We start from the raw sequence: 24,468 nt of genomic DNA on the forward strand, positions 1-24,468 counted from the left end.
ACTTCTTAGACCGCATAGGATATGGAAATTATTCTACTATTGAGTATTTGTGTCAAGCAACAGGTGTTGCAAAAACTGTAAACCAATAGCAACTGAACATTGTTTCTGGATGTTGGATTCAGTAGAAAATTATAGTTTAGGTTAAGAATCTTCTCAGAAAATGCCAGCTTGTCTATAGAGGACACAGCATTGCACTATTAAAGGCATTCACATCACCCAGTATGATGATGCAAACGCTCTATGTTATAGGAGATGCACTCTGAACATCTGAAAAAAGTTATCAGATTTGGGGGTATAGCTCAGTGGTAGAGCATTTGCCTGCAGATCAAGAGGTCCCCAGTTCAAATCTGGGTGCCCCCTTTTTAAAAACAACTTAGAAAGCATAGGATATGGAAATTATTTTACTATTGAGTATTTGTGTCAGGCAACAGGTGTTGCAAAGGCTGTAAACCAATAGCAACTGAGCATTGTTTCTGGATGTTGGATTCAGTAGAAAATTATAGTTTAGGTTAAGAATCTTCTCAGAAAATGCCAGCTTGTCTGTAGAGGACACAGCATTGCACTATTAAAGGCATTCACATCACCCAGTATGATGATGCAAACGCTCTATGTTATAGGAGATGCACTCTGAACATCTGAAAAAAGTTAGCAGATTTGGGGGTATAGCTCAGTGGTAGAGCATTTGACTGCAGATCAAGAGGTCCCCAGTTCAAATCTGGGTGCCCCCTCTTTAAATACCTTCTTAGACCGCATAGGATATGGAAATTATTCTACTATTGAGTATTTGTGTCAAGCAACAGGTGTTGCAAAAACTGTAAACCAATAGCAACTGAGCATTGTTTCTGGTTGTTGGATTCAGTAGAAAATTATAGTTTAGGTTAAGAATCTTCTCAGAAAATGCCAGCTTGTCTATAGAGGACACAGCATTGCACTATTAAAGGCATTCACATCACCCAGTATGATGATGCAAACGCTCTCTGTGATAGGAGATGCACGCTGAACTTCTGAAAAAAAGTCATCAGATTGGGGGGTATAGCTCAGTGGTAGAGCATTTGACTGCAGATCAAGAGGTCCCCAGTTCAAATCTGGGTGCCCCCTTTTTAAAAACAACTTAGAAAGCATAGGATATGGAAATTATTCTACTATTGAGTATTTGTATCAGGCAACAGGTGTTGCGAAAACTGTAAACCAATAGCAACTGAGCATTGTTTCTGGATGTTGGATTCAGTAGAAAATTATAGTTTAGGGTAAGAGTTTTCTCAGAAAATGCCAGCTTGTCTATAGAGGACACAGCATTGCACTATTAAAGGCATTCACATCACCCAGTATGATGATGCAAACGCTCTATGTGATAGGAGATGCACGCTGAACATCTGAAAAAAGTCATCAGATTTGGGGGTATAGCTCAGTGGTAGAGCATTTGACTGCAGATCAAGAGGTCCCCAGTTCAAATCTGGGTGCCCCCTCTTTAAATAACTTCTTAGACCGCATAGGATATGGAAATTATTCTACTATTGAGTATTTGTGTCAAGCAACAGATGTTGCAAAAACTGTAAACCAATAGCAACTGAGCATTTTTTCTGGATGTTGGATTCAGTAGAAAATTATAGTTTAGGTTAAGAATCTTCTCAGAAAATGCCAGCTTGTCTATAGAGGACACGGCATTGCACTATTAAAGGCATTCACATCACCCAGTATGATGATGCAAACGCTCTATGTTATAGGAGATGCACTCTGAACATCTGAAAAAAGTTATCAGATTTGGGGGTATAGCTCAGTGGTAGAGCATTTGACTGCAGATCAACAGGTCCCCAGTTCAAATCTGGGTGCCCCCTCTTTAAATAACTTCTTAGACCGCATAGGATATGGAAATTATTCTACTATTGAGTATTTGTGTCAAGCAACAGATGTTGCAAAAACTGTAAACCAATAGCAACTGAGCATTGTTTCTGGATGTTGGATTCAGTAGAAAATTATAGTTTAGGTTAAGAATCTTCTCAGAAAATGCCAGCTTGTCTATAGAGGACACGGCATTGCACTATTAAAGGCATTCACATCACCCAGTATGATGATGCAAACGCTCTATGTGATAGGAGATGCACGCTGAACTTCTGAAAAAAGTCATCAGATTTGGGGGTATAGCTCAGTGGTAGAGCATTTGACTGCAGATCAAGAGGTCCCCAGTTCACATCTGTGTGCCCCCTTTTCAACAACAACTTAGAAAGCATAGGATATGGAAATTATTCTACTATTGAGTATTTGTATCAGGCAACAGGTGTTGCAAAAACTGTAAACCAATAGCAACTGAGCATTGTTTCTGGATGTTGGATTCAGTAGAAAATTATAGTTTAGGTTAAGAATCTTCTCAGAAAATGCCAGATTGTCTGTAGAGGACACAGCATTGCACTATTAAAGGCATTCACATCACCCAGTATGATGATGCAAACGCTCTATGTTACAGGAGATGCACTCTGAACATCTGAAAAAAGTTATCAGATTTGGGGGTATAGCTCAGTGGTAGAGCATTTGACTGCAGATCAAGATGTCCCCAGTTCAAATCTGGGTGCCCCCTCTTTAAATAACTTCTTAGACCGCATAGGATATGGAAATTATTCTACTATTGAGTATTTGTGTCAAGCAACAGATGTTGCAAAAACTGTAAACCAATAGCAACTGAGCATTTTTTCTGGATGTTGGATTCAGTAGAAAATTATAGTTTAGGTTAAGAATCTTCTCAGAAAATGCCAGCTTGTCTATAGAGGACACGGCATTGCACTATTAAAGGCATTCACATCACCCAGTATGATGATGCAAACGCTCTATGTGATAGGAGATGCACGCTGAACTTCTGAAAAAAGTCATCAGATTTGGGGGTATAGCTCAGTGGTAGAGCATTTGACTGCAGATCAAGAGGTCCCCAGTTCACATCTGTGTGCCCCCTTTTTAACAACAACTTAGAAAGCATAGGATATGGAAATTATTCTACTATTGAGTATTTGTATCAGGCAACAGGTGTTGCAAAAACTGTAAACCAATAGCAACTGAGCATTGTTTCTGGATGTTGGATTCAGTAGAAAATTATAGTTTAGGTTAAGAATCTTCTCAGAAAATGCCAGATTGTCTGTAGAGGACACAGCATTGCACTACTAAAGGCATTCACATCACCCAGTATGATGATGCAAACGCTCTATGTTATAGGAGATGCACTCTGAACATCTGAAAAAAGTTAGCAGATTTGGGGGTATAGCTCAGTGGTAGAGCATTTGACTGCAGATCAAGAGGTCCCCAGTTCAAATCTGGGTGCCCCCTCTTTAAATAACTTCTTAGACCGCATAGGATATGGAAATTATTCTACTATTGAGTATTTGTGTCAAGCAACAGGTGTTGCAAAAACTGTAAACCAATAGCAACTGAGCATTGTTTCTGGATGTTGGATTCAGTAGAAAATTATAGTTTAGGTTAAGAATCTTCTCAGAAAATGCCAGCTTGTCTATAGAGGACACAGCATTGCACTATTAAAGGCATTCACATCACCCAGTATGATGATGCAAACGCTCTCTGTGATAGGAGATGCACGCTGAACTTCTGAAAAAAAGTCATCAGATTGGGGGGTATAGCTCAGTGGTAGAGCATTTGACTGCAGATCAAGAGGTCCCCAGTTCAAATCTGGGTGCCCCCTATTTAAAAACAACTTAGAAAGCATAGGATATGGAAATTATTCTACTATTGAGTATTTGTATCAGGCAACAGGTGTTGCGAAAACTGTAAACCAATAGCAACTGAGCATTGTTTCTGGATGTTGGATTCAGTAGAAAATTATAGTTTAGGGTAAGAGTTTTCTCAGAAAATGCCAGCTTGTCTATAGAGGACACAGCATTGCACTATTAAAGGCATTCACATCACCCAGTATGATGATGCAAACGCTCTATGTGATAGGAGATGCACGCTGAACATCTGAAAAAAGTCATCAGATTTGGGGGTATAGCTCAGTGGTAGAGCATTTGACTGCAGATCAAGAGGTCCCCAGTTCAAATCTGGGTGCCCCCTCTTTAAATAACTTCTTAGACCGCATAGGATATGGAAATTATTCTACTATTGAGTATTTGTGTCAAGCAACAGGTGTTGCAAAAACTGTAAACCAATAGCAACTGAACATTGTTTCTGGATGTTGGATTCAGTAAAAAATTATAGTTTAGGTTAAGAATCTTCTCAGAAAATGCCAGCTTGTCTAAAGAGGACACAGCATTGCACTATTAAAGGCATTCACATCACCCAGTATGATGATGCAAACGCTCTATGTTATAGGAGATGCACTCTGAACATCTGAAAAAAGTTATCAGATTTGGGGGTATAGCTCAGTGGTAGAGCATTTGACTGCAGATCAAGAGGTCCCCAGTTCAAATCTGGGTGCCCCCTTTTTAAAAACAACTTAGAAAGCATAGGATATGGAAATTATTCTACTATTGAGTATTTGTATCAGGCAACAGGTGTTGCGAAAACTGTAAACCAATAGCAACTGAGCATTGTTTCTGGATGTTGGATTCAGTAGAAAATTATAGTTTAGGGTAAGAGTTTTCTCAGAAAATGCCAGCTTGTCTATAGAGGACACAGCATTGCACTATTAAAGGCATTCACATCACCCAGTATGATGATGCAAACGCTCTATGTGATAGGAGATGCACGCTGAACATCTGAAAAAAGTCATCAGATTTGGGGGTATAGCTCAGTGGTAGAGCATTTGACTGCAGATCAAGAGGTCCCCAGTTCAAATCTGGGTGCCCCCTCTTTAAATAACTTCTTAGACCGCATAGGATATGGAAATTATTCTACTATTGAGTATTTGTGTCAAGCAACAGGTGTTGCAAAAACTGTAAACCAATAGCAACTGAACATTGTTTCTGGATGTTGGATTCAGTAAAAAATTATAGTTTAGGTTAAGAATCTTCTCAGAAAATGCCAGCTTGTCTAAAGAGGACACAGCATTGCACTATTAAAGGCATTCACATCACCCAGTATGATGATGCAAACGCTCTATGTTATAGGAGATGCACTCTGAACATCTGAAAAAAGTTATCAGATTTGGGGGTATAGCTCAGTGGTAGAGCATTTGACTGCAGATCAAGAGGTCCCCAGTTCAAATCTGGGTGCCCCCTCTTTAAATAACTTCTTAGACCGCATAGGATATGGAAATTATTCTACTATTGAGTATTTGTGTCAAGCAACAGATGTTGCAAAAACTGTAAACCAATAGCAACTGAGCATTGTTTCTGGATGTTGGATTCAGTAGAAAATTATAGTTTAGGTTAAGAATCTTCTCAGAAAATGCCAGCTTGTCTATAGAGGACACGGCATTGCACTATTAAAGGCATTCACATCACCCAGTATGATGATGCAAACGCTCTATGTGATAGGAGATGCACGCTGAACTTCTGAAAAAAGTCATCAGATTTGGGGGTATAGCTCAGTGGTAGAGCATTTGACTGCAGATCAAGAGGTCCCCAGTTCACATCTGTGTGCCCCCTTTTCAACAACAACTTAGAAAGCATAGGATATGGAAATTATTCTACTATTGAGTATTTGTATCAGGCAACAGGTGTTGCAAAAACTGTAAACCAATAGCAACTGAGCATTGTTTCTGGATGTTGGATTCAGTAGAAAATTATAGTTTAGGTTAAGAATCTTCTCAGAAAATGCCAGATTGTCTGTAGAGGACACAGCATTGCACTATTAAAGGCATTCACATCACCCAGTATGATGATGCAAACGCTCTATGTTACAGGAGATGCACTCTGAACATCTGAAAAAAGTTATCAGATTTGGGGGTATAGCTCAGTGGTAGAGCATTTGACTGCAGATCAAGATGTCCCCAGTTCAAATCTGGGTGCCCCCTCTTTAAATAACTTCTTAGACCGCATAGGATATGGAAATTATTCTACTATTGAGTATTTGTGTCAAGCAACAGATGTTGCAAAAACTGTAAACCAATAGCAACTGAGCATTTTTTCTGGATGTTGGATTCAGTAGAAAATTATAGTTTAGGTTAAGAATCTTCTCAGAAAATGCCAGCTTGTCTATAGAGGACACGGCATTGCACTATTAAAGGCATTCACATCACCCAGTATGATGATGCAAACGCTCTATGTGATAGGAGATGCACGCTGAACTTCTGAAAAAAGTCATCAGATTTGGGGGTATAGCTCAGTGGTAGAGCATTTGACTGCAGATCAAGAGGTCCCCAGTTCACATCTGTGTGCCCCCTTTTTAACAACAACTTAGAAAGCATAGGATATGGAAATTATTCTACTATTGAGTATTTGTATCAGGCAACAGGTGTTGCAAAAACTGTAAACCAATAGCAACTGAGCATTGTTTCTGGATGTTGGATTCAGTAGAAAATTATAGTTTAGGTTAAGAATCTTCTCAGAAAATGCCAGATTGTCTGTAGAGGACACAGCATTGCACTACTAAAGGCATTCACATCACCCAGTATGATGATGCAAACGCTCTATGTTATAGGAGATGCACTCTGAACATCTGAAAAAAGTTAGCAGATTTGGGGGTATAGCTCAGTGGTAGAGCATTTGACTGCAGATCAAGAGGTCCCCAGTTCAAATCTGGGTGCCCCCTCTTTAAATAACTTCTTAGACCGCATAGGATATGGAAATTATTCTACTATTGAGTATTTGTGTCAAGCAACAGGTGTTGCAAAAACTGTAAACCAATAGCAACTGAGCATTGTTTCTGGATGTTGGATTCAGTAGAAAATTATAGTTTAGGTTAAGAATCTTCTCAGAAAATGCCAGCTTGTCTATAGAGGAAACAGCATTGCACTATTAAAGGCATTCACATCACCCAGTATGATGATGCAAACGCTCTCTGTGATAGGAGATGCACGCTGAACTTCTGAAAAAAAGTCATCAGATTGGGGGGTATAGCTCAGTGGTAGAGCATTTGACTGCAGATCAAGAGGTCCCCAGTTCAAATCTGGGTGCCCCCTTTTTAAAAACAACTTAGAAAGCATAGGATATGGAAATTATTCTACTATTGAGTATTTGTATCAGGCAACAGGTGTTGCGAAAACTGTAAACCAATAGCAACTGAGCATTGTTTCTGGATGTTGGATTCAGTAGAAAATTATAGTTTAGGGTAAGAGTTTTCTCAGAAAATGCCAGCTTGTCTATAGAGGACACAGCATTGCACTATTAAAGGCATTCACATCACCCAGTATGATGATGCAAACGCTCTATGTGATAGGAGATGCACGCTGAACATCTGAAAAAAGTCATCAGATTTGGGGGTATAGCTCAGTGGTAGAGCATTTGACTGCAGATCAAGAGGTCCCCAGTTCAAATCTGGGTGCCCCCTCTTTAAATAACTTCTTAGACCGCATAGGATATGGAAATTATTCTACTATTGAGTATTTGTGTCAAGCAACAGGTGTTGCAAAAACTGTAAACCAATAGCAACTGAACATTGTTTCTGGATGTTGGATTCAGTAAAAAATTATAGTTTAGGTTAAGAATCTTCTCAGAAAATGCCAGCTTGTCTAAAGAGGACACAGCATTGCACTATTAAAGGCATTCACATCACCCAGTATGATGATGCAAACGCTCTATGTTATAGGAGATGCACTCTGAACATCTGAAAAAAGTTATCAGATTTGGGGGTATAGCTCAGTGGTAGAGCATTTGACTGCAGATCAAGAGGTCCCCAGTTCAAATCTGGGTGCCCCCTTTTTAAAAAAAACTTAGAAAGCATAGGATATGGAAATTATTCTACTATTGAGTATTTGTATCAGGCAACAGGTGTTGCGAAAACTGTAAACCAATAGCAACTGAGCATTGTTTCTGGATGTTGGATTCAGTAGAAAATTATAGTTTAGGGTAAGAGTTTTCTCAGAAAATGCCAGCTTGTCTATAGAGGACACAGCATTGCACTATTAAAGGCATTCACATCACCCAGTATGATGATGCAAACGCTCTATGTGATAGGAGATGCACGCTGAACATCTGAAAAAAGTCATCAGATTTGGGGGTATAGCTCAGTGGTAGAGCATTTGACTGCAGATCAAGAGGTCCCCAGTTCAAATCTGGGTGCCCCCTCTTTAAATAACTTCTTAGACCGCATAGGATATGGAAATTATTCTACTATTGAGTATTTGTGTCAAGCAACAGGTGTTGCAAAAACTGTAAACCAATAGCAACTGAACATTGTTTCTGGATGTTGGATTCAGTAAAAAATTATAGTTTAGGTTAAGAATCTTCTCAGAAAATGCCAGCTTGTCTAAAGAGGACACAGCATTGCACTATTAAAGGCATTCACATCACCCAGTATGATGATGCAAACGCTCTATGTTATAGGAGATGCACTCTGAACATCTGAAAAAAGTTATCAGATTTGGGGGTATAGCTCAGTGGTAGAGCATTTGACTGCAGATCAAGAGGTCCCCAGTTCAAATCTGGGTGCCCCCTCTTTAAATAACTTCTTAGACCGCATAGGATATGGAAATTATTCTACTATTGAGTATTTGTGTCAAGCAACAGATGTTGCAAAAACTGTAAACCAATAGCAACTGAGCATTGTTTCTGGATGTTGGATTCAGTAGAAAATTATAGTTTAGGTTAAGAATCTTCTCAGAAAATGCCAGCTTGTCTATAGAGGACACGGCATTGCACTATTAAAGGCATTCACATCACCCAGTATGATGATGCAAACGCTCTATGTGATAGGAGATGCACGCTGAACTTCTGAAAAAAGTCATCAGATTTGGGGGTATAGCTCAGTGGTAGAGCATTTGACTGCAGATCAAGAGGTCCCCAGTTCACATCTGTGTGCCCCCTTTTCAACAACAACTTAGAAAGCATAGGATATGGAAATTATTCTACTATTGAGTATTTGTATCAGGCAACAGGTGTTGCAAAAACTGTAAACCAATAGCAACTGAGCATTGTTTCTGGATGTTGGATTCAGTAGAAAATTATAGTTTAGGTTAAGAATCTTCTCAGAAAATGCCAGATTGTCTGTAGAGGACACAGCATTGCACTATTAAAGGCATTCACATCACCCAGTATGATGATGCAAACGCTCTATGTTACAGGAGATGCACTCTGAACATCTGAAAAAAGTTATCAGATTTGGGGGTATAGCTCAGTGGTAGAGCATTTGACTGCAGATCAAGAGGTCCCCAGTTCAAATCTGGGTGCCCCCTTTTTAAAAACAACTTAGAAAGCATAGGATATGGAAATTATTTTACAATTGAGTATTTGTGTCAGGCAACAGGTGTTGCAAAGGCTGTAAACCAATAGCAACTGATCATTGCGTCTGGTTCTTGGAATCAGTAGAAAATTATAGTTTAGTTTAAGAATCTTCTCAGAAAATGCCAGCTTGTCTGTAGAGGACACAGCATTTCACTATTAAAGGCATTCACATCACCCAGTATGATGATGCAAACGCTCTATGTTATAGGAGAAGCACTCTGAACATCTGAAAAAAGTTAGCAGATTTGGGGGTATAGCTCAGTGGTAGAGCATTTGACTGCAGATCAAGAGGTCCCCAGTTCAAATCTGGGTGCCCCCTCTTTAAATACCTTCTTAGACCGCATAGGATATGGAAATTATTCTACTGTTGAGTATTTGTGTTAAGCAACAGGTGTTGCAAAAACTGTAAACCAATAGCAACTGAGCATTGTTTCTGGATGTTGGATTCAGTAGAAAATTACAGTTTAGGTTAAGAATCTTCTCAGAAAATTTCAGCTTGTCTATAGAGGACACAGCATTGCACTATTAAAGGCATTCACATCACCCAGTATGATGATGCAAACGCTCTATGTTATAGGAGATGCACTCTGAACATCTGAAAAAAGTTATCAGATTTGGGGGTATAGCTCAGTGGTAGAGCATTTGCCTGCAGATCAAGAGGTCCCCAGTTCAAATCTGGGTGCCCCCTTTTTAAAAACAACTTAGAAAGTATAGGATATGGAAATTATTTTACTATTGAGTATTTGTGTCAGGCAACAGGTGTTGCAAAGGCTGTAAACCAATAGCAACTGAGCATTGTTTCTGGATGTTGGATTCAGTAGAAAATTATAGTTTAGGTTAAGAATCTTCTCAGAAAATTTCAGCTTGTCTATAGAGGACACAGCATTGCACTATTAAAGGCATTCACATCACCCAGTATGATGATGCAAACGCTCTATGTTATAGGAGATGCACTCTGAACATCTGAAAAAAGTTATCAGATTTGGGGGTATAGCTCAGTGGTAGAGCATTTGCCTGCAGATCAAGAGGTCCCCAGTTCAAATCTGGGTGCCCCCTTTTTAAAAACAACTTAGAAAGCATAGGATATGGAAATTATTTTACTATTGAGTATTTGTGTCAGGCAACAGGTGTTGCAAAGGCTGTAAACCAATAGCAACTGAGCATTGTTTCTGGATGTTGGATTCAGTAGAAAATTATAGTTTAGGTTAAGAATCTTCTCAGAAAATGCCAGCTTGTCTGTAGAGGACACAGCATTGCACTATTAAAGGCATTCACATCACCCAGTATGATGATGCAAACGCTCTATGTTATAGGAGATGCACTCTGAACATCTGAAAAAAGTTAGCAGATTTGGGGGTATAGCTCAGTGGTAGAGCATTTGACTGCAGATCAAGAGGTCCCCAGTTCAAATCTGGGTGCCCCCTCTTTAAATACCTTCTTAGACCGCATAGGATATGGAAATTATTCTACTATTGAGTATTTGTGTCAAGCAACAGGTGTTGCAAAAACTGTAAACCAATAGCAACTGAGCATTGTTTCTGGATGTTGGATTCAGTAGAAAATTATAGTTTAGGTTAAGAATCTTCTCAGAAAATGCCAGCTTGTCTATAGAGGACACAGCATTGCACTATTAAAGACATTCACATCACCCAGTATGATGATGCAAACGCTCTCTGTGATAGGAGATGCACGCTGAACTTCTGAAAAAAAGTCATCAGATTGGGGGGTATAGCTCAGTGGTAGAGCATTTGACTGCAGATCAAGAGGTCCCCAGTTCAAATCTGGGTGCCCCCTTTTTAAAAACAACTTAGAAAGCATAGGATATGGAAATTATTCTACTATTGAGTATTTGTATCAGGCAACAGGTGTTGCGAAAACTGTAAACCAATAGCAACTGAGCATTGTTTCTGGATGTTGGATTCAGTAGAAAATTATAGTTTAGGGTAAGAGTTTTCTCAGAAAATGCCAGCTTGTCTATAGAGGACACAGCATTGCACTATTAAAGGCATTCACATCACCCAGTATGATGATGCAAACGCTCTATGTGATAGGAGATGCACGCTGAACATCTGAAAAATGTCATCAGATTTGGGGGTATAGCTCAGTGGTAGAGCATTTGACTGCAGATCAAGAGGTCCCCAGTTCAAATCTGGGTGCCCCCTCTTTAAATAACTTCTTAGACCGCATAGGATATGGAAATTATTCTACTATTGAGTATTTGTGTCAAGCAACAGGTGTTGCAAAAACTGTAAACCAATAGCAACTGAACATTGTTTCTGGATGTTGGATTCAGTAGAAAATTATAGTTTAGGTTAAGAATCTTCTCAGAAAATGCCAGCTTGTCTAGAGAGGACACAGCATTGCACTATTAAAGGCATTCACATCACCCAGTATGATGATGCAAACGCTCTATGTTATAGGAGATGCACTCTGAACATCTGAAAAAAGTTATCAGATTTGGGGGTATAGCTCAGTGGTAGAGCATTTGCCTGCAGATCAAGAGGTCCCCAGTTCAAATCTGGGTGCCCCCTTTTTAAAAACAACTTAGAAAGCATAGGATATGGAAATTATTTTACTATTGAGTATTTGTGTCAGGCAACAGGTGTTGCAAAGGCTGTAAACCAATAGCAACTGAGCATTATTTCTGGATGTTGGATTCAGTAGAAAATTATAGTTTAGGTTAAGAATCTTCTCAGAAAATGCCAGCTTGTCTGTAGAGGACACAGCATTGCACTATTAAAGGCATTCACATCACCCAGTATGATGATGCAAACGCTCTATGTTATAGGAGATGCACTCTGAACATCTGAAAAAAGTTAGCAGATTTGGGGGTATAGCTCAGTGGTAGAGCATTTGACTGCAGATCAAGAGGTCCCCAGTTCAAATCTGGGTGCCCCCTCTTTAAATACCTTCTTAGACCGCATAGGATATGGAAATTATTCTACTATTGAGTATTTGTGTCAAGCAACAGGTGTTGCAAAAACTGTAAACCAATAGCAACTGAGCATTGTTTCTGGTTGTTGGATTCAGTAGAAAATTATAGTTTAGGTTAAGAATCTTCTCAGAAAATGCCAGCTTGTCTATAGAGGACACAGCATTGCACTATTAAAGGCATTCACATCACCCAGTATGATGATGCAAACGCTCTCTGTGATAGGAGATGCACGCTGAACTTCTGAAAAAAAGTCATCAGATTGGGGGGTATAGCTCAGTGGTAGAGCATTTGACTGCAGATCAAGAGGTCCCCAGTTCAAATCTGGGTGCCCCCTTTTTAAAAACAACTTAGAAAGCATAGGATATGGAAATTATTCTACTATTGAGTATTTGTATCAGGCAACAGGTGTTGCGAAAACTGTAAACCAATAGCAACTGAGCATTGTTTCTGGATGTTGGATTCAGTAGAAAATTATAGTTTAGGGTAAGAGTTTTCTCAGAAAATGCCAGCTTGTCTATAGAGGACACAGCATTGCACTATTAAAGGCATTCACATCACCCAGTATGATGATGCAAACGCTCTATGTGATAGGAGATGCACGCTGAACATCTGAAAAAAGTCATCAGATTTGGGGGTATAGCTCAGTGGTAGAGCATTTGACTGCAGATCAAGAGGTCCCCAGTTCAAATCTGGGTGCCCCCTCTTTAAATAACTTCTTAGACCGCATAGGATATGGAAATTATTCTACTATTGAGTATTTGTGTCAAGCAACAGATGTTGCAAGAACTGTAAACCAATAGCAACTGAGCATTTTTTCTGGATGTTGGATTCAGTAGAAAATTATAGTTTAGGTTAAGAATCTTCTCAGAAAATGCCAGCTTGTCTATAGAGGACACGGCATTGCACTATTAAAGGCATTCACATCACCCAGTATGATGATGCAAACGCTCTATGTGATAGGAGATGCACGCTGAACATCTGAAAAAAGTCATCAGATTTGGGGGTATAGCTCAGTGGTAGAGCATTTGACTGCAGATCAAGAGGTCCCCAGTTCAAATCTGGGTGCCCCCTCTTTAAATAACTTCTTAGACCGCATAGGATATGGAAATTATTCTACTATTGAGTATTTGTGTCAAGCAACAGATGTTGCAAAAACTGTAAACCAATAGCAACTGAGCATTGTTTCTGGATGTTGGATTCAGTAGAAAATTATAGTTTAGGTTAAGAATCTTCTCAGAAAATGCCAGCTTGTCTATAGAGGACACGGCATTGCACTATTAAAGGCATTCACATCACCCAGTATGATGATGCAAACGCTCTATGTGATAGGAGATGCACGCTGAACTTCTGAAAAAAGTCATCAGATTTGGGGGTATAGCTCAGTGGTAGAGCATTTGACTGCAGATCAAGAGGTCCCCAGTTCACATCTGTGTGCCCCCTTTTCAACAACAACTTAGAAAGCATAGGATATGGAAATTATTCTACTATTGAGTATTTGTATCAGGCAACAGGTGTTGCAAAAACTGTAAACCAATAGCAACTGAGCATTGTTTCTGGATGTTGGATTCAGTAGAAAATTATAGTTTAGGTTAAGAATCTTCTCAGAAAATGCCAGATTGTCTGTAGAGGACACAGCATTGCACTATTAAAGGCATTCACATCACCCAGTATGATGATGCAAACGCTCTATGTTACAGGAGATGCACTCTGAACATCTGAAAAAAGTTATCAGATTTGGGGGTATAGCTCAGTGGTAGAGCATTTGACTGCAGATCAAGATGTCCCCAGTTCAAATCTGGGTGCCCCCTCTTTAAATAACTTCTTAGACCGCATAGGATATGGAAATTATTCTACTATTGAGTATTTGTGTCAAGCAACAGATGTTGCAAAAACTGTAAACCAATAGCAACTGAGCATTTTTTCTGGATGTTGGATTCAGTAGAAAATTATAGTTTAGGTTAAGAATCTTCTCAGAAAATGCCAGCTTGTCTATAGAGGACACGGCATTGCACTATTAAAGGCATTCACATCACCCAGTATGATGATGCAAACGCTCTATGTGATAGGAGATGCACGCTGAACTTCTGAAAAAAGTCATCAGATTTGGGGGTATAGCTCAGTGGTAGAGCATTTGACTGCAGATCAAGAGGTCCCCAGTTCAAATCTGGGTGCCCCCTTTTTAAAAACAACTTAGAAAGCATAGGATATGGAAATTATTCTACTATTGAGTATTTGTATCAGGCAACAGGTGTTGCGAAAACTGTAAACCAATAGCAACTGAGCATTGTTTCTGGATGTTGGATTCAGTAGAAAATTATAGTTTAGGGTAAGAGTTTTCTCAGAAAATGCCAGCTTGTCTATAGAGGACACAGCATTGCACTATTAAAGGCATTCACATCACCCAGTATGATGATGCAAACGCTCTATGTGATAAGAGATGCACGCTGAACATCTGAAAAAAGTCATCAGATTTGGGGGTATAGCTCAGTGGTAGAGCATTTGACTGCAGATCAAGAGGTCCCCAGTTCAAATCTGGGTGCCCCCTCTTTAAATAACTTCTTAGACCGCATAGGATATGGAAATTATTCTACTATTGAGTATTTGTGTCAAGCAACAGGTGTTGCAAAAACTGTAAACCAATAGCAACTGAACATTGTTTCTGGATGTTGGATTCAGTAAAAAATTATAGTTTAGGTTAAGAATCTTCTCAGAAAATGCCAGCTTGTCTAAAGAGGACACAGCATTGCACTATTAAAGGCATTCACATCACCCAGTATGATGATGCAAACGCTCTATGTTATAGGAGATGCACTCTGAACATCTGAAAAAAGTTATCAGATTTGGGGGTATAGCTCAGTGGTAGAGCATTTGACTGCAGATCAAGAGGTCCCCAGTTCAAATCTGGGTGCCCCCTCTTTAAATAACTTCTTAGACCGCATAGGATATGGAAATTATTCTACTATTGAGTATTTGTGTCAAGCAACAGATGTTGCAAAAACTGTAAACCAATAGCAACTGAGCATTGTTTCTGGATGTTGGATTCAGTAGAAAATTATAGTTTAGGTTAAGAATCTTCTCAGAAAATGCCAGCTTGTCTATAGAGGACACGGCATTGCACTATTAAAGGCATTCACATCACCCAGTATGATGATGCAAACGCTCTATGTGATAGGAGATGCACGCTGAACATCTGAAAAAAGTCATCAGATTTGGGGGTATAGCTCAGTGGTAGAGCATTTGACTGCAGATCAAGAGGTCCCCAGTTCAAATCTGGGTGCCCCCTCTTTAAATAACTTCTTAGACCGCATAGGATATGGAAATTATTCTACTATTGAGTATTTGTATCAGGCAACAGGTGTTGCGAAAACTGTAAACCAATAGCAACTGAGCATTGTTTCTGGATGTTGGATTCAGTAGAAAATTATAGTTTAGGGTAAGAGTTTTCTCAGAAAATGCCAGCTTGTCTATAGAGGACACAGCATTGCACTATTAAAGGCATTCACATCACCCAGTATGATGATGCAAACGCTCTATGTGATAAGAGATGCACGCTGAACATCTGAAAAAAGTCATCAGATTTGGGGGTATAGCTCAGTGGTAGAGCATTTGACTGCAGATCAAGAGGTCCCCAGTTCAAATCTGGGTGCCCCCTCTTTAAATAACTTCTTAGACCGCATAGGATATGGAAATTATTCTACTATTGAGTATTTGTGTCAAGCAACAGGTGTTGCAAAAACTGTAAACCAATAGCAACTGAACATTGTTTCTGGATGTTGGATTCAGTAAAAAATTATAGTTTAGGTTAAGAATCTTCTCAGAAAATGCCAGCTTGTCTAAAGAGGACACAGCATTGCACTATTAAAGGCATTCACATCACCCAGTATGATGATGCAAACGCTCTATGTTATAGGAGATGCACTCTGAACATCTGAAAAAAGTTATCAGATTTGGGGGTATAGCTCAGTGGTAGAGCATTTGACTGCAGATCAAGAGGTCCCCAGTTCAAATCTGGGTGCCCCCTCTTTAAATAACTTCTTAGACCGCATAGGATATGGAAATTATTCTACTATTGAGTATTTGTGTCAAGCAACAGATGTTGCAAAAACTGTAAACCAATAGCAACTGAGCATTGTTTCTGGATGTTGGATTCAGTAGAAAATTATAGTTTAGGTTAAGAATCTTCTCAGAAAATGCCAGCTTGTCTATAGAGGACACGGCATTGCACTATTAAAGGCATTCACATCACCCAGTATGATGATGCAAACGCTCTATGTGATAGGAGATGCACGCTGAACATCTGAAAAAAGTCATCAGATTTGGGGGTATAGCTCAGTGGTAGAGCATTTGACTGCAGATCAAGAGGTCCCCAGTTCAAATCTGGGTGCCCCCTCTTTAAATAACTTCTTAGACCGCATAGGATATGGAAATTATTCTACTATTGAGTATTTGTGTCAAGCAACAGGTGTTGCAAAAACTGTAAACCAATAGCAACTGAACATTGTTTCTGGATGTTGGATTCAGTAAAAAATTATAGTTTAGGTTAAGAATCTTCTCAGAAAATGCCAGCTTGTCTAAAGAGGACACAGCATTGCACTATTAAAGGCATTCACATCACCCAGTATGATGATGCAAACGCTCTATGTTATAGGAGATGCACTCTGAACATCTGAAAAAAGTTATCAGATTTGGGGGTATAGCTCAGTGGTAGAGCATTTGACTGCAGATCAAGAGGTCCCCAGTTCAAATCTGGGTGCCCCCTCTTTAAATAACTTCTTAGACCGCATAGGATATGGAAATTATTCTACTATTGAGTATTTGTGTCAAGCAACAGATGTTGCAAAAACTGTAAACCAATAGCAACTGAGCATTGTTTCTGGATGTTGGATTCAGTAGAAAATTATAGTTTAGGTTAAGAATCTTCTCAGAAAATGCCAGCTTGTCTATAGAGGACACGGCATTGCACTATTAAAGGCATTCACATCACCCAGTATGATGATGCAAACGCTCTATGTGATAGGAGATGCACGCTGAACTTCTGAAAAAAGTCATCAGATTTGGGGGTATAGCTCAGTGGTAGAGCATTTGACTGCAGATCAAGAGGTCCCCAGTTCACATCTGTGTGCCCCCTTTTCAACAACAACTTAGAAAGCATAGGATATGGAAATTATTCTACTATTGAGTATTTGTATCAGGCAACAGGTGTTGCAAAAACTGTAAACCAATAGCAACTGAGCATTGTTTCTGGATGTTGGATTCAGTAGAAAATTATAGTTTAGGTTAAGAATCTTCTCAGAAAATGCCAGATTGTCTGTAGAGGACACAGCATTGCACTATTAAAGGCATTCACATCACCCACTATGATGATGCAAACGCTCTATGTTACAGGAGATGCACTCTGAACATCTTAAAAAAGTTATCAGATTTGGGGGTATAGCTCAGTGGTAGAGCATTTGACTGCAGATCAAGATGTCCCCAGTTCAAATCTGGGTGCCCCCTCTTTAAATAACTTCTTAGACCGCATAGGATATGGAAATTATTCTACTATTGAGTATTTGTGTCAAGCAACAGATGTTGCAAAAACTGTAAACCAATAGCAACTGAGCATTGTTTCTGGATGTTGGATTCAGTAGAAAATTATAGTTTAGGTTAAGAATCTTCTCAGAAAATGCCAGCTTGTCTATAGAGGACACGGCATTGCACTATTAAAGGCATTCACATCACCCAGTATGATGATGCAAACGCTCTATGTGATAGGAGATGCACGCTGAACTTCTGAAAAAAGTCATCAGATTTGGGGGTATAGCTCAGTGGTAGAGCATTTGACTGCAGATCAAGAGGTCCCCAGTTCACATCTGTGTGCCCCCTTTTTAACAACAACTTAGAAAGCATAGGATATGGAAATTATTCTACTATTGAGTATTTGTATCAGGCAACAGGTGTTGCAAAAACTGTAAACCAATAGCAACTGAGCATTGTTTCTGGATGTTGGATTCAGTAGAAAATTATAGTTTAGGTTAAGAATCTTCTCAGAAAATGCCAGATTGTCTGTAGAGGACACAGCATTGCACTACTAAAGGCATTCACATCACCCAGTATGATGATGCAAACGCTCTATGTTATAGGAGATGCACTCTGAACATCTGAAAAAAGTTATCAGATTTGGGGGTATAGCTCAGTGGTAGAGCATTTGACTGCAGATCAAGAGGTCCCCAGTTCAAATCTGGGTGCCCCCTTTTTAAAAACAACTTAGAAAGCATAGGATATGGAAATTATTCTACTATTGAGTATTTGTATCAGGCAACAGGTGTTGCGAAAACTGTAAACCAATAGCAACTGAGCATTGTTTCTGGATGTTGGATTCAGTAGAAAATTATAGTTTAGGGTAAGAGTTTTCTCAGAAAATGCCAGCTTGTCTATAGAGGACACAGCATTGCACTATTAAAGGCATTCACATCACCCAGTATGATGATGCAAACGCTCTATGTGATAGGAGATGCACGCTGAACATCTGAAAAAAGTCATCAGATTTGGGGGTATAGCTCAGTGGTAGAGCATTTGACTGCAGATCAAGAGGTCCCCAGTTCAAATCTGGGTGCCCCCTCTTTAAATAACTTCTTAGACCGCATAGGATATGGAAATTATTCTACTATTGAGTATTTGTGTCAAGCAACAGGTGTTGCAAAAACTGTAAACCAATAGCAACTGAACATTGTTTCTGGATGTTGGATTCAGTAAAAAATTATAGTTTAGGTTAAGAATCTTCTCAGAAAATGCCAGCTTGTCTAAAGAGGACACAGCATTGCACTATTAAAGGCATTCACATCACCCAGTATGATGATGCAAACGCTCTATGTTATAGGAGATGCACTCTGAACATCTGAAAAAAGTTATCAGATTTGGGGGTATAGCTCAGTGGTAGAGCATTTGACTGCAGATCAAGTGGTCCCCAGTTCAAATCTGGGTGCCCCCTCTTTAAATAACTTCTTAGACCGCATAGGATATGGAAATTATTCTACTATTGAGTATTTGTGTCAAGCAACAGATGTTGCAAAAACTGTAAACCAATAGCAACTGAGCATTGTTTCTGGATGTTGGATTCAGTAGAAAATTATAGTTTAGGTTAAGAATCTTCTCAGAAAATGCCAGCTTGTCTATAGAGGACACGGCATTGCACTATTAAAGGCATTCACATCACCCAGTATGATGATGCAAACGCTCTATGTGATAGGAGATGCACGCTGAACTTCTGAAAAAAGTCATCAGATTTGGGGGTATAGCTCAGTGGTAGAGCATTTGACTGCAGATCAAGAGGTCCCCAGTTCACATCTGTGTGCCCCCTTTTCAACAACAACTTAGAAAGCATAGGATATGGAAATTATTCTACTATTGAGTATTTGTATCAGGCAACAGGTGTTGCAAAAACTGTAAACCAATAGCAACTGAGAATTGTTTCTGGATGTTGGATTCAGTAGAAAATTATAGTTTAGGTTAAGAATCTTCTCAGAAAATGCCAGATTGTCTGTAGAGGACACAGCATTGCACTATTAAAGGCATTCACATCACCCACTATGATGATGCAAACGCTCTATGTTACAGGAGATGCACTCTGAACATCTGAAAAAAGTTATCAGATTTGGGGGTATAGCTCAGTGGTAGAGCATTTGACTGCAGATCAAGATGTCCCCAGTTCAAATCTGGGTGCCCCCTCTTTAAATAACTTCTTAGACCGCATAGGATATGGAAATTATTCTACTATTGAGTATTTGTGTCAAGCAACAGATGTTGCAAAAACTGTAAACCAATAGCAACTGAGCATTTTTTCTGGATGTTGGATTCAGTAGAAAATTATAGTTTAGGTTAAGAATCTTCTCAGAAAATGCCAGCTTGTCTATAGAGGACACGGCATTGCACTATTAAAGGCATTCACATCCCCCAGTATGATGATGCAAACGCTCTATGTGATAGGAGATGCACGCTGAACTTCTGAAAAAAGTCATCAGATTTGGGGGTATAGCTCAGTGGTAGAGCATTTGACTGCAGATCAAGAGGTCCCCAGTTCACATCTGTGTGCCCCCTTTTTAACAACAACTTAGAAAGCATAGGATATGGAAATTATTCTACTATTGAGTATTTGTATCAGGCAACAGGTGTTGCAAAAACTGTAAACCAATAGCAACTGAGCATTGTTTCTGGATGTTGGATTCAGTAGAAAATTATAGTTTAGGTTAAGAATCTTCTCAGAAAATGCCAGATTGTCTGTAGAGGACACAGCATTGCACTACTAAAGGCATTCACATCACCCAGTATGATGATGCAAACGCTCTATGTTATAGGAGATGCACTCTGAACATCTGAAAAAAGTTAGCAGATTTGGGGGTATAGCTCAGTGGTAGAGCATTTGACTGCAGATCAAGAGGTCCCCAGTTCAAATCTGGGTGCCCCCTTTTTAAAAACAACTTAGAAAGCATAGGATATGGAAATTATTCTACTATTGAGTATTTGTATCAGGCAACAGGTGTTGCGAAAACTGTAAACCAATAGCAACTGAGCATTGTTTCTGGATGTTGGATTCAGTAGAAAATTATAGTTTAGGGTAAGAGTTTTCTCAGAAAATGCCAGCTTGTCTATAGAGGACACAGCATTGCACTATTAAAGGCATTCACATCACCCAGTATGATGATGCAAACGCTCTATGTGATAGGAGATGCACCCTGAACATCTGAAAAAAGTCATCAGATTTGGGGGTATAGCTCAGTGGTAGAGCATTTGACTGCAGATCAAGAGGTCCCCAGTTCAAATCTGGGTGCCCCCTCTTTAAATAACTTCTTAGACCGCATAGGATATGGAAATTATTCTACTATTGAGTATTTGTGTCAAGCAACAGATGTTGCAAAAACTGTAAACCAATAGCAACTGAGCATTGTTTCTGGATGTTGGATTCAGTAGAAAATTATAGTTTAGGTTAAGAATCTTCTCAGAAAATGCCAGCTTGTCTATAGAGGACACAGCATTTCACTATTAAAGGCATTCACATCACCCAGTATGATGATGCAAACGCTCTATGTGATAGGAGATGCACGCTGAACTTCTGAAAAAAGTCATCAGATTTGGGGGTATAGCTCAGTGGTAGAGCATTTGACTGCAGATCAAGAGGTCCCCAGTTCAAATCTGGGTGCCCCCTTTTTAAAAACAACTTAGAAAGCATAGGATATGGAAATTATTCTACTATTGAGTATTTGTATCAGGCAACAGGTGTTGCGAAAACTGTAAACCAATAGCAACTGAGCATTGTTTCTGGATGTTGGATTCAGTAGAAAATTATAGTTTAGGGTAAGAGTTTTCTCAGAAAATGCCAGCTTGTCTATAGAGGACACAGCATTGCACTATTAAAGGCATTCACATCACCCAGTATGATGATGCAAACGCTCTATGTGATAGGAGATGCACGCTGAACACCTGAAACAGTTATCAGATTTGGGGGTATAGCTCAGTGGTAGAGCATTTGACTGCAGATCAAGAGGTCCCCAGTTCAAATCTGGGTGCCCCCTCTTTAAATACCTTCTTAGACCGCATAGGATATGGAAATTATTCTACTATTGAGTATTTGTGTCAAGCAACAGGTGTTGCAAAAACTGTAAACCAATAGCAACTGAGCATTGTTTCTGGATGTTGGATTCAGTAGAAAATTATAGTTTAGGTTAAGAATCTTCTCAGAAAATGCCAGATTGTCTGTAGAGGACACAGCATTGCACTATTAAAGGCATTCACATCACCCAGTATGATGATGCAAACGCTCTATGTTATAGGAGATGCACTCTGAACATCTGAAAAAAGTTAGCAGATTTGGGGGTATAGCTCAGTGGTAGAGCATTTGACTGCAGATCAAGAGGTCCCCAGTTCAAATCTGGGTGCTCCCTCTTTAAATACCTTCTTAGACCGCATAGGATATGGAAATTATTCTACTATTGAGTATTTGTGTCAAGCAACAGGTGTTGCAAAAACTGTAAACCAATAGCAACTGAGCATTGTTTCTGGATGTTGGATTCAGTAGAAAATTATAGTTTAGGTTAAGAATCTTCTCAGAAAATGCCAGCTTGTCTATAAAGGACACAGCATTGCACTATTAAAGGCATTCACATCACTCAGTATGATGATGCAAACGCTCTAGGTGATAGGAGATGCACGCTGAACTTCTGAAAAAAGTCATCAGATTTGGGGGTATAGCTCAGTGGTAGAGCATTTGACTGCAGATCAAGAGGTCCCCAGTTCACATCTGTGTGCCCCCTTTTTAACAACAACTTAGAAAGCATAGGATATGGAAATTATTCTACTATTGAGTATTTGTATCAGGCAACAGGTGTTGCAAAAACTGTAAACCAATAGCAACTGAGCATTGTTTCTGGATGTTGGATTCAGTAGAAAATTATAGTTTAGGTTAAGAATCTTCTCAGAAAATGCCAGATTGTCTGTAGAGGACACAGCATTGCACTACTAAAGGCATTCACATCACCCAGTATGATGATGCAAACGCTCTATGTTATAGGAGATGCACTCTGAACATCTGAAAAAAGTTAGCAGATTTGGGGGTATAGCTCAGTGGTAGAGCATTTGACTGCAGATCAAGAGGTCCCCAGTTCAAATCTGGGTGCCCCCTTTTTAAAAACAACTTAGAAAGCATAGGATATGGAAATTATTCTACTATTGAGTATTTGTATCAGGCAACAGGTGTTGCGAAAACTGTAAACCAATAGCAACTGAGCATTGTTTCTGGATGTTGGATTCAGTAGAAAATTATAGTTTAGGGTAAGAGTTTTCTCAGAAAATGCCAGCTTGTCTATAGAGGACACAGCATTGCACTATTAAAGGCATTCACATCACCCAGTATGATGATGCAAACGCTCTATGTGATAGGAGATGCACGCTGAACATCTGAAAAAAGTTATCAGATTTGGGGGTATAGCTCAGTGGTAGAGCATTTGACTGCAGATCAAGAGGTCCCCAGTTCAAATCTGGGTGCCCCCTTTTTAAAAACAACTTAGAAAGCATAGGATATGGAAATTATTTTACTATTGAGTATTTGTGTCAGGCAACAGGTGTTGCAAAGGCTGTAAACCAATAGCAACTGAGCATTGCGTCTGGTTCTTGGAATCAGTAGAAAATTATAGTTTAGGGTAAGAGTTTTCTCAGAAAATGCCAGCTTGTCTATAGAGGACACGGCATTGCACTATTAAAGGCATTCACATCACCCAGTATGATGATGCAAACGCTCTATGTGATAGGAGATGCACGCTGAACTTCTGAAAAAAGTCATCAGATTTGGGGGTATAGCTCAGTGGTAGAGCATTTGACTGCAGATCAAGAGGTTCCCAGTTCACATCTGTGTGCCCCCTTTTTAACAACAACTTAGAAAGCATAGGATATGGAAATTATTCTACTATTGAGTATTTGTATCAGGCAACAGGTGTTGCAAAAACTGTAAACCAATAGCAACTGAGCATTGTTTCTGGATGTTGGATTCAGTAGAAAATTATAGTTTAGGTTAAGAATCTTCTCAGAAAATGCCAGATTGTCTGTAGAGGACACAGCATTGCACTACTAAAGGCATTCACATCACCCAGTATGATGATGCAAACGCTCTATGTTATAGGAGATGCACTCTGAACATCTGAAAAAAGTTAGCAGATTTGGGGGTATAGCTCAGTGTTAGAGCATTTGACTGCAGATCAAGAGGTCCCCAGTTCAAATCTGGGTGCCCCCTCTTTAAATACCTTCTTAGACCGCATAGGATATGGAAATTATTCTACTATTGAGTATTTGTGTCAAGCAACAGGTGTTGCAAAAACTGTAAACCAATAGCAACTGAGCATTGTTTCTGGATGTTGGATTCAGTAGAAAGTTATAGTTTAGGTTAAGAATCTTCTCAGAAAATGCCAGATTGTCTGTAGAGGACACAGCATTGCACTATTAAAGGCATTCACATCACCCAGTATGATGATGCAAACGCTCTATGTTATAGGAGATGCACTCTGAACATCTGAAAAAAGTTAGCAGATTTGGGGGTATAGCTCAGTGTTAGAGCATTTGACTGCAGATCAAGAGGTCCCCAGTTCAAATCTGGGTGCCCCCTCTTTAAATACCTTCTTAGACCGCATAGGATATGGAAATTATTCTACTATTGAGTATTTGTGTCAAGCAACAGGTGTTGCAAAAACTGTAAACCAATAGCAACTGAGCATTGTTTCTGGATGTTGGATTCAGTAGAAAATTATAGTTTAG

At 39.4% G+C, this 24,468-nt stretch overlaps 66 non-coding genes across 66 annotated transcripts; all 66 read left to right on the forward strand.

Moving 5' to 3' along the window:
* The first annotated feature begins 288 nt into the window (after window positions 1-288).
* On the forward strand, window positions 289-360 carry trnac-gca (transfer RNA cysteine (anticodon GCA)). The gene has a single exon. It is a non-coding gene; the product is annotated as a tRNA-Cys (tRNA).
* Window positions 361-656: 296 nt separating this feature from the next.
* trnac-gca (transfer RNA cysteine (anticodon GCA)) lies at window positions 657-728 on the forward strand. Its single transcript has one exon. It is a non-coding gene; the product is annotated as a tRNA-Cys (tRNA).
* A 298-nt stretch (window positions 729-1,026) lies between these two features.
* Window positions 1,027-1,098, forward strand: trnac-gca (transfer RNA cysteine (anticodon GCA)). Its single transcript has one exon. It is a non-coding gene; the product is annotated as a tRNA-Cys (tRNA).
* A 296-nt stretch (window positions 1,099-1,394) lies between these two features.
* trnac-gca (transfer RNA cysteine (anticodon GCA)) lies at window positions 1,395-1,466 on the forward strand. Its single transcript has one exon. It is a non-coding gene; the product is annotated as a tRNA-Cys (tRNA).
* Window positions 1,467-1,763: 297 nt separating this feature from the next.
* Window positions 1,764-1,835, forward strand: trnac-gca (transfer RNA cysteine (anticodon GCA)). The gene has a single exon. It is a non-coding gene; the product is annotated as a tRNA-Cys (tRNA).
* A 297-nt stretch (window positions 1,836-2,132) lies between these two features.
* Window positions 2,133-2,204, forward strand: trnac-gca (transfer RNA cysteine (anticodon GCA)). Its single transcript has one exon. It is a non-coding gene; the product is annotated as a tRNA-Cys (tRNA).
* A 296-nt stretch (window positions 2,205-2,500) lies between these two features.
* trnac-gca (transfer RNA cysteine (anticodon GCA)) lies at window positions 2,501-2,572 on the forward strand. Its single transcript has one exon. It is a non-coding gene; the product is annotated as a tRNA-Cys (tRNA).
* A 297-nt stretch (window positions 2,573-2,869) lies between these two features.
* trnac-gca (transfer RNA cysteine (anticodon GCA)) lies at window positions 2,870-2,941 on the forward strand. The gene has a single exon. It is a non-coding gene; the product is annotated as a tRNA-Cys (tRNA).
* A 296-nt stretch (window positions 2,942-3,237) lies between these two features.
* Window positions 3,238-3,309, forward strand: trnac-gca (transfer RNA cysteine (anticodon GCA)). The gene has a single exon. It is a non-coding gene; the product is annotated as a tRNA-Cys (tRNA).
* Window positions 3,310-3,607: 298 nt separating this feature from the next.
* On the forward strand, window positions 3,608-3,679 carry trnac-gca (transfer RNA cysteine (anticodon GCA)). Its single transcript has one exon. It is a non-coding gene; the product is annotated as a tRNA-Cys (tRNA).
* A 296-nt stretch (window positions 3,680-3,975) lies between these two features.
* On the forward strand, window positions 3,976-4,047 carry trnac-gca (transfer RNA cysteine (anticodon GCA)). The gene has a single exon. It is a non-coding gene; the product is annotated as a tRNA-Cys (tRNA).
* A 297-nt stretch (window positions 4,048-4,344) lies between these two features.
* trnac-gca (transfer RNA cysteine (anticodon GCA)) lies at window positions 4,345-4,416 on the forward strand. The gene has a single exon. It is a non-coding gene; the product is annotated as a tRNA-Cys (tRNA).
* A 296-nt stretch (window positions 4,417-4,712) lies between these two features.
* trnac-gca (transfer RNA cysteine (anticodon GCA)) lies at window positions 4,713-4,784 on the forward strand. The gene has a single exon. It is a non-coding gene; the product is annotated as a tRNA-Cys (tRNA).
* Window positions 4,785-5,081: 297 nt separating this feature from the next.
* Window positions 5,082-5,153, forward strand: trnac-gca (transfer RNA cysteine (anticodon GCA)). Its single transcript has one exon. It is a non-coding gene; the product is annotated as a tRNA-Cys (tRNA).
* A 297-nt stretch (window positions 5,154-5,450) lies between these two features.
* trnac-gca (transfer RNA cysteine (anticodon GCA)) lies at window positions 5,451-5,522 on the forward strand. The gene has a single exon. It is a non-coding gene; the product is annotated as a tRNA-Cys (tRNA).
* A 296-nt stretch (window positions 5,523-5,818) lies between these two features.
* On the forward strand, window positions 5,819-5,890 carry trnac-gca (transfer RNA cysteine (anticodon GCA)). The gene has a single exon. It is a non-coding gene; the product is annotated as a tRNA-Cys (tRNA).
* Window positions 5,891-6,187: 297 nt separating this feature from the next.
* Window positions 6,188-6,259, forward strand: trnac-gca (transfer RNA cysteine (anticodon GCA)). The gene has a single exon. It is a non-coding gene; the product is annotated as a tRNA-Cys (tRNA).
* Window positions 6,260-6,555: 296 nt separating this feature from the next.
* trnac-gca (transfer RNA cysteine (anticodon GCA)) lies at window positions 6,556-6,627 on the forward strand. The gene has a single exon. It is a non-coding gene; the product is annotated as a tRNA-Cys (tRNA).
* Window positions 6,628-6,925: 298 nt separating this feature from the next.
* Window positions 6,926-6,997, forward strand: trnac-gca (transfer RNA cysteine (anticodon GCA)). The gene has a single exon. It is a non-coding gene; the product is annotated as a tRNA-Cys (tRNA).
* A 296-nt stretch (window positions 6,998-7,293) lies between these two features.
* Window positions 7,294-7,365, forward strand: trnac-gca (transfer RNA cysteine (anticodon GCA)). The gene has a single exon. It is a non-coding gene; the product is annotated as a tRNA-Cys (tRNA).
* Window positions 7,366-7,662: 297 nt separating this feature from the next.
* Window positions 7,663-7,734, forward strand: trnac-gca (transfer RNA cysteine (anticodon GCA)). Its single transcript has one exon. It is a non-coding gene; the product is annotated as a tRNA-Cys (tRNA).
* Window positions 7,735-8,030: 296 nt separating this feature from the next.
* On the forward strand, window positions 8,031-8,102 carry trnac-gca (transfer RNA cysteine (anticodon GCA)). Its single transcript has one exon. It is a non-coding gene; the product is annotated as a tRNA-Cys (tRNA).
* A 297-nt stretch (window positions 8,103-8,399) lies between these two features.
* On the forward strand, window positions 8,400-8,471 carry trnac-gca (transfer RNA cysteine (anticodon GCA)). Its single transcript has one exon. It is a non-coding gene; the product is annotated as a tRNA-Cys (tRNA).
* A 297-nt stretch (window positions 8,472-8,768) lies between these two features.
* Window positions 8,769-8,840, forward strand: trnac-gca (transfer RNA cysteine (anticodon GCA)). The gene has a single exon. It is a non-coding gene; the product is annotated as a tRNA-Cys (tRNA).
* Window positions 8,841-9,136: 296 nt separating this feature from the next.
* On the forward strand, window positions 9,137-9,208 carry trnac-gca (transfer RNA cysteine (anticodon GCA)). The gene has a single exon. It is a non-coding gene; the product is annotated as a tRNA-Cys (tRNA).
* Window positions 9,209-9,504: 296 nt separating this feature from the next.
* Window positions 9,505-9,576, forward strand: trnac-gca (transfer RNA cysteine (anticodon GCA)). The gene has a single exon. It is a non-coding gene; the product is annotated as a tRNA-Cys (tRNA).
* A 297-nt stretch (window positions 9,577-9,873) lies between these two features.
* On the forward strand, window positions 9,874-9,945 carry trnac-gca (transfer RNA cysteine (anticodon GCA)). Its single transcript has one exon. It is a non-coding gene; the product is annotated as a tRNA-Cys (tRNA).
* Window positions 9,946-10,241: 296 nt separating this feature from the next.
* trnac-gca (transfer RNA cysteine (anticodon GCA)) lies at window positions 10,242-10,313 on the forward strand. The gene has a single exon. It is a non-coding gene; the product is annotated as a tRNA-Cys (tRNA).
* Window positions 10,314-10,609: 296 nt separating this feature from the next.
* On the forward strand, window positions 10,610-10,681 carry trnac-gca (transfer RNA cysteine (anticodon GCA)). The gene has a single exon. It is a non-coding gene; the product is annotated as a tRNA-Cys (tRNA).
* A 298-nt stretch (window positions 10,682-10,979) lies between these two features.
* On the forward strand, window positions 10,980-11,051 carry trnac-gca (transfer RNA cysteine (anticodon GCA)). Its single transcript has one exon. It is a non-coding gene; the product is annotated as a tRNA-Cys (tRNA).
* Window positions 11,052-11,347: 296 nt separating this feature from the next.
* Window positions 11,348-11,419, forward strand: trnac-gca (transfer RNA cysteine (anticodon GCA)). The gene has a single exon. It is a non-coding gene; the product is annotated as a tRNA-Cys (tRNA).
* A 297-nt stretch (window positions 11,420-11,716) lies between these two features.
* Window positions 11,717-11,788, forward strand: trnac-gca (transfer RNA cysteine (anticodon GCA)). The gene has a single exon. It is a non-coding gene; the product is annotated as a tRNA-Cys (tRNA).
* Window positions 11,789-12,084: 296 nt separating this feature from the next.
* Window positions 12,085-12,156, forward strand: trnac-gca (transfer RNA cysteine (anticodon GCA)). The gene has a single exon. It is a non-coding gene; the product is annotated as a tRNA-Cys (tRNA).
* Window positions 12,157-12,454: 298 nt separating this feature from the next.
* trnac-gca (transfer RNA cysteine (anticodon GCA)) lies at window positions 12,455-12,526 on the forward strand. The gene has a single exon. It is a non-coding gene; the product is annotated as a tRNA-Cys (tRNA).
* A 296-nt stretch (window positions 12,527-12,822) lies between these two features.
* On the forward strand, window positions 12,823-12,894 carry trnac-gca (transfer RNA cysteine (anticodon GCA)). The gene has a single exon. It is a non-coding gene; the product is annotated as a tRNA-Cys (tRNA).
* A 297-nt stretch (window positions 12,895-13,191) lies between these two features.
* On the forward strand, window positions 13,192-13,263 carry trnac-gca (transfer RNA cysteine (anticodon GCA)). The gene has a single exon. It is a non-coding gene; the product is annotated as a tRNA-Cys (tRNA).
* Window positions 13,264-13,560: 297 nt separating this feature from the next.
* On the forward strand, window positions 13,561-13,632 carry trnac-gca (transfer RNA cysteine (anticodon GCA)). The gene has a single exon. It is a non-coding gene; the product is annotated as a tRNA-Cys (tRNA).
* A 296-nt stretch (window positions 13,633-13,928) lies between these two features.
* trnac-gca (transfer RNA cysteine (anticodon GCA)) lies at window positions 13,929-14,000 on the forward strand. The gene has a single exon. It is a non-coding gene; the product is annotated as a tRNA-Cys (tRNA).
* A 297-nt stretch (window positions 14,001-14,297) lies between these two features.
* trnac-gca (transfer RNA cysteine (anticodon GCA)) lies at window positions 14,298-14,369 on the forward strand. The gene has a single exon. It is a non-coding gene; the product is annotated as a tRNA-Cys (tRNA).
* A 296-nt stretch (window positions 14,370-14,665) lies between these two features.
* trnac-gca (transfer RNA cysteine (anticodon GCA)) lies at window positions 14,666-14,737 on the forward strand. The gene has a single exon. It is a non-coding gene; the product is annotated as a tRNA-Cys (tRNA).
* A 297-nt stretch (window positions 14,738-15,034) lies between these two features.
* trnac-gca (transfer RNA cysteine (anticodon GCA)) lies at window positions 15,035-15,106 on the forward strand. The gene has a single exon. It is a non-coding gene; the product is annotated as a tRNA-Cys (tRNA).
* A 297-nt stretch (window positions 15,107-15,403) lies between these two features.
* trnac-gca (transfer RNA cysteine (anticodon GCA)) lies at window positions 15,404-15,475 on the forward strand. Its single transcript has one exon. It is a non-coding gene; the product is annotated as a tRNA-Cys (tRNA).
* Window positions 15,476-15,772: 297 nt separating this feature from the next.
* Window positions 15,773-15,844, forward strand: trnac-gca (transfer RNA cysteine (anticodon GCA)). The gene has a single exon. It is a non-coding gene; the product is annotated as a tRNA-Cys (tRNA).
* A 297-nt stretch (window positions 15,845-16,141) lies between these two features.
* trnac-gca (transfer RNA cysteine (anticodon GCA)) lies at window positions 16,142-16,213 on the forward strand. The gene has a single exon. It is a non-coding gene; the product is annotated as a tRNA-Cys (tRNA).
* A 297-nt stretch (window positions 16,214-16,510) lies between these two features.
* Window positions 16,511-16,582, forward strand: trnac-gca (transfer RNA cysteine (anticodon GCA)). Its single transcript has one exon. It is a non-coding gene; the product is annotated as a tRNA-Cys (tRNA).
* A 297-nt stretch (window positions 16,583-16,879) lies between these two features.
* trnac-gca (transfer RNA cysteine (anticodon GCA)) lies at window positions 16,880-16,951 on the forward strand. Its single transcript has one exon. It is a non-coding gene; the product is annotated as a tRNA-Cys (tRNA).
* Window positions 16,952-17,248: 297 nt separating this feature from the next.
* trnac-gca (transfer RNA cysteine (anticodon GCA)) lies at window positions 17,249-17,320 on the forward strand. Its single transcript has one exon. It is a non-coding gene; the product is annotated as a tRNA-Cys (tRNA).
* A 296-nt stretch (window positions 17,321-17,616) lies between these two features.
* Window positions 17,617-17,688, forward strand: trnac-gca (transfer RNA cysteine (anticodon GCA)). Its single transcript has one exon. It is a non-coding gene; the product is annotated as a tRNA-Cys (tRNA).
* A 297-nt stretch (window positions 17,689-17,985) lies between these two features.
* Window positions 17,986-18,057, forward strand: trnac-gca (transfer RNA cysteine (anticodon GCA)). The gene has a single exon. It is a non-coding gene; the product is annotated as a tRNA-Cys (tRNA).
* Window positions 18,058-18,353: 296 nt separating this feature from the next.
* trnac-gca (transfer RNA cysteine (anticodon GCA)) lies at window positions 18,354-18,425 on the forward strand. The gene has a single exon. It is a non-coding gene; the product is annotated as a tRNA-Cys (tRNA).
* A 296-nt stretch (window positions 18,426-18,721) lies between these two features.
* Window positions 18,722-18,793, forward strand: trnac-gca (transfer RNA cysteine (anticodon GCA)). The gene has a single exon. It is a non-coding gene; the product is annotated as a tRNA-Cys (tRNA).
* Window positions 18,794-19,090: 297 nt separating this feature from the next.
* trnac-gca (transfer RNA cysteine (anticodon GCA)) lies at window positions 19,091-19,162 on the forward strand. The gene has a single exon. It is a non-coding gene; the product is annotated as a tRNA-Cys (tRNA).
* Window positions 19,163-19,459: 297 nt separating this feature from the next.
* Window positions 19,460-19,531, forward strand: trnac-gca (transfer RNA cysteine (anticodon GCA)). Its single transcript has one exon. It is a non-coding gene; the product is annotated as a tRNA-Cys (tRNA).
* A 296-nt stretch (window positions 19,532-19,827) lies between these two features.
* On the forward strand, window positions 19,828-19,899 carry trnac-gca (transfer RNA cysteine (anticodon GCA)). Its single transcript has one exon. It is a non-coding gene; the product is annotated as a tRNA-Cys (tRNA).
* A 297-nt stretch (window positions 19,900-20,196) lies between these two features.
* On the forward strand, window positions 20,197-20,268 carry trnac-gca (transfer RNA cysteine (anticodon GCA)). Its single transcript has one exon. It is a non-coding gene; the product is annotated as a tRNA-Cys (tRNA).
* Window positions 20,269-20,564: 296 nt separating this feature from the next.
* On the forward strand, window positions 20,565-20,636 carry trnac-gca (transfer RNA cysteine (anticodon GCA)). The gene has a single exon. It is a non-coding gene; the product is annotated as a tRNA-Cys (tRNA).
* A 296-nt stretch (window positions 20,637-20,932) lies between these two features.
* trnac-gca (transfer RNA cysteine (anticodon GCA)) lies at window positions 20,933-21,004 on the forward strand. Its single transcript has one exon. It is a non-coding gene; the product is annotated as a tRNA-Cys (tRNA).
* Window positions 21,005-21,301: 297 nt separating this feature from the next.
* Window positions 21,302-21,373, forward strand: trnac-gca (transfer RNA cysteine (anticodon GCA)). Its single transcript has one exon. It is a non-coding gene; the product is annotated as a tRNA-Cys (tRNA).
* Window positions 21,374-21,668: 295 nt separating this feature from the next.
* On the forward strand, window positions 21,669-21,740 carry trnac-gca (transfer RNA cysteine (anticodon GCA)). Its single transcript has one exon. It is a non-coding gene; the product is annotated as a tRNA-Cys (tRNA).
* Window positions 21,741-22,037: 297 nt separating this feature from the next.
* trnac-gca (transfer RNA cysteine (anticodon GCA)) lies at window positions 22,038-22,109 on the forward strand. The gene has a single exon. It is a non-coding gene; the product is annotated as a tRNA-Cys (tRNA).
* Window positions 22,110-22,406: 297 nt separating this feature from the next.
* trnac-gca (transfer RNA cysteine (anticodon GCA)) lies at window positions 22,407-22,478 on the forward strand. The gene has a single exon. It is a non-coding gene; the product is annotated as a tRNA-Cys (tRNA).
* Window positions 22,479-22,774: 296 nt separating this feature from the next.
* Window positions 22,775-22,846, forward strand: trnac-gca (transfer RNA cysteine (anticodon GCA)). Its single transcript has one exon. It is a non-coding gene; the product is annotated as a tRNA-Cys (tRNA).
* Window positions 22,847-23,142: 296 nt separating this feature from the next.
* Window positions 23,143-23,214, forward strand: trnac-gca (transfer RNA cysteine (anticodon GCA)). Its single transcript has one exon. It is a non-coding gene; the product is annotated as a tRNA-Cys (tRNA).
* Window positions 23,215-23,510: 296 nt separating this feature from the next.
* trnac-gca (transfer RNA cysteine (anticodon GCA)) lies at window positions 23,511-23,582 on the forward strand. The gene has a single exon. It is a non-coding gene; the product is annotated as a tRNA-Cys (tRNA).
* A 296-nt stretch (window positions 23,583-23,878) lies between these two features.
* On the forward strand, window positions 23,879-23,950 carry trnac-gca (transfer RNA cysteine (anticodon GCA)). The gene has a single exon. It is a non-coding gene; the product is annotated as a tRNA-Cys (tRNA).
* Window positions 23,951-24,247: 297 nt separating this feature from the next.
* Window positions 24,248-24,319, forward strand: trnac-gca (transfer RNA cysteine (anticodon GCA)). Its single transcript has one exon. It is a non-coding gene; the product is annotated as a tRNA-Cys (tRNA).
* Window positions 24,320-24,468: the final 149 nt, after the last annotated feature.

Source organism: Gasterosteus aculeatus, chromosome 11 (assembly GCF_964276395.1).
Source record: "Gasterosteus aculeatus chromosome 11, fGasAcu3.hap1.1, whole genome shotgun sequence".
Taxonomy (NCBI): domain Eukaryota; kingdom Metazoa; phylum Chordata; class Actinopteri; order Perciformes; family Gasterosteidae; genus Gasterosteus; species Gasterosteus aculeatus.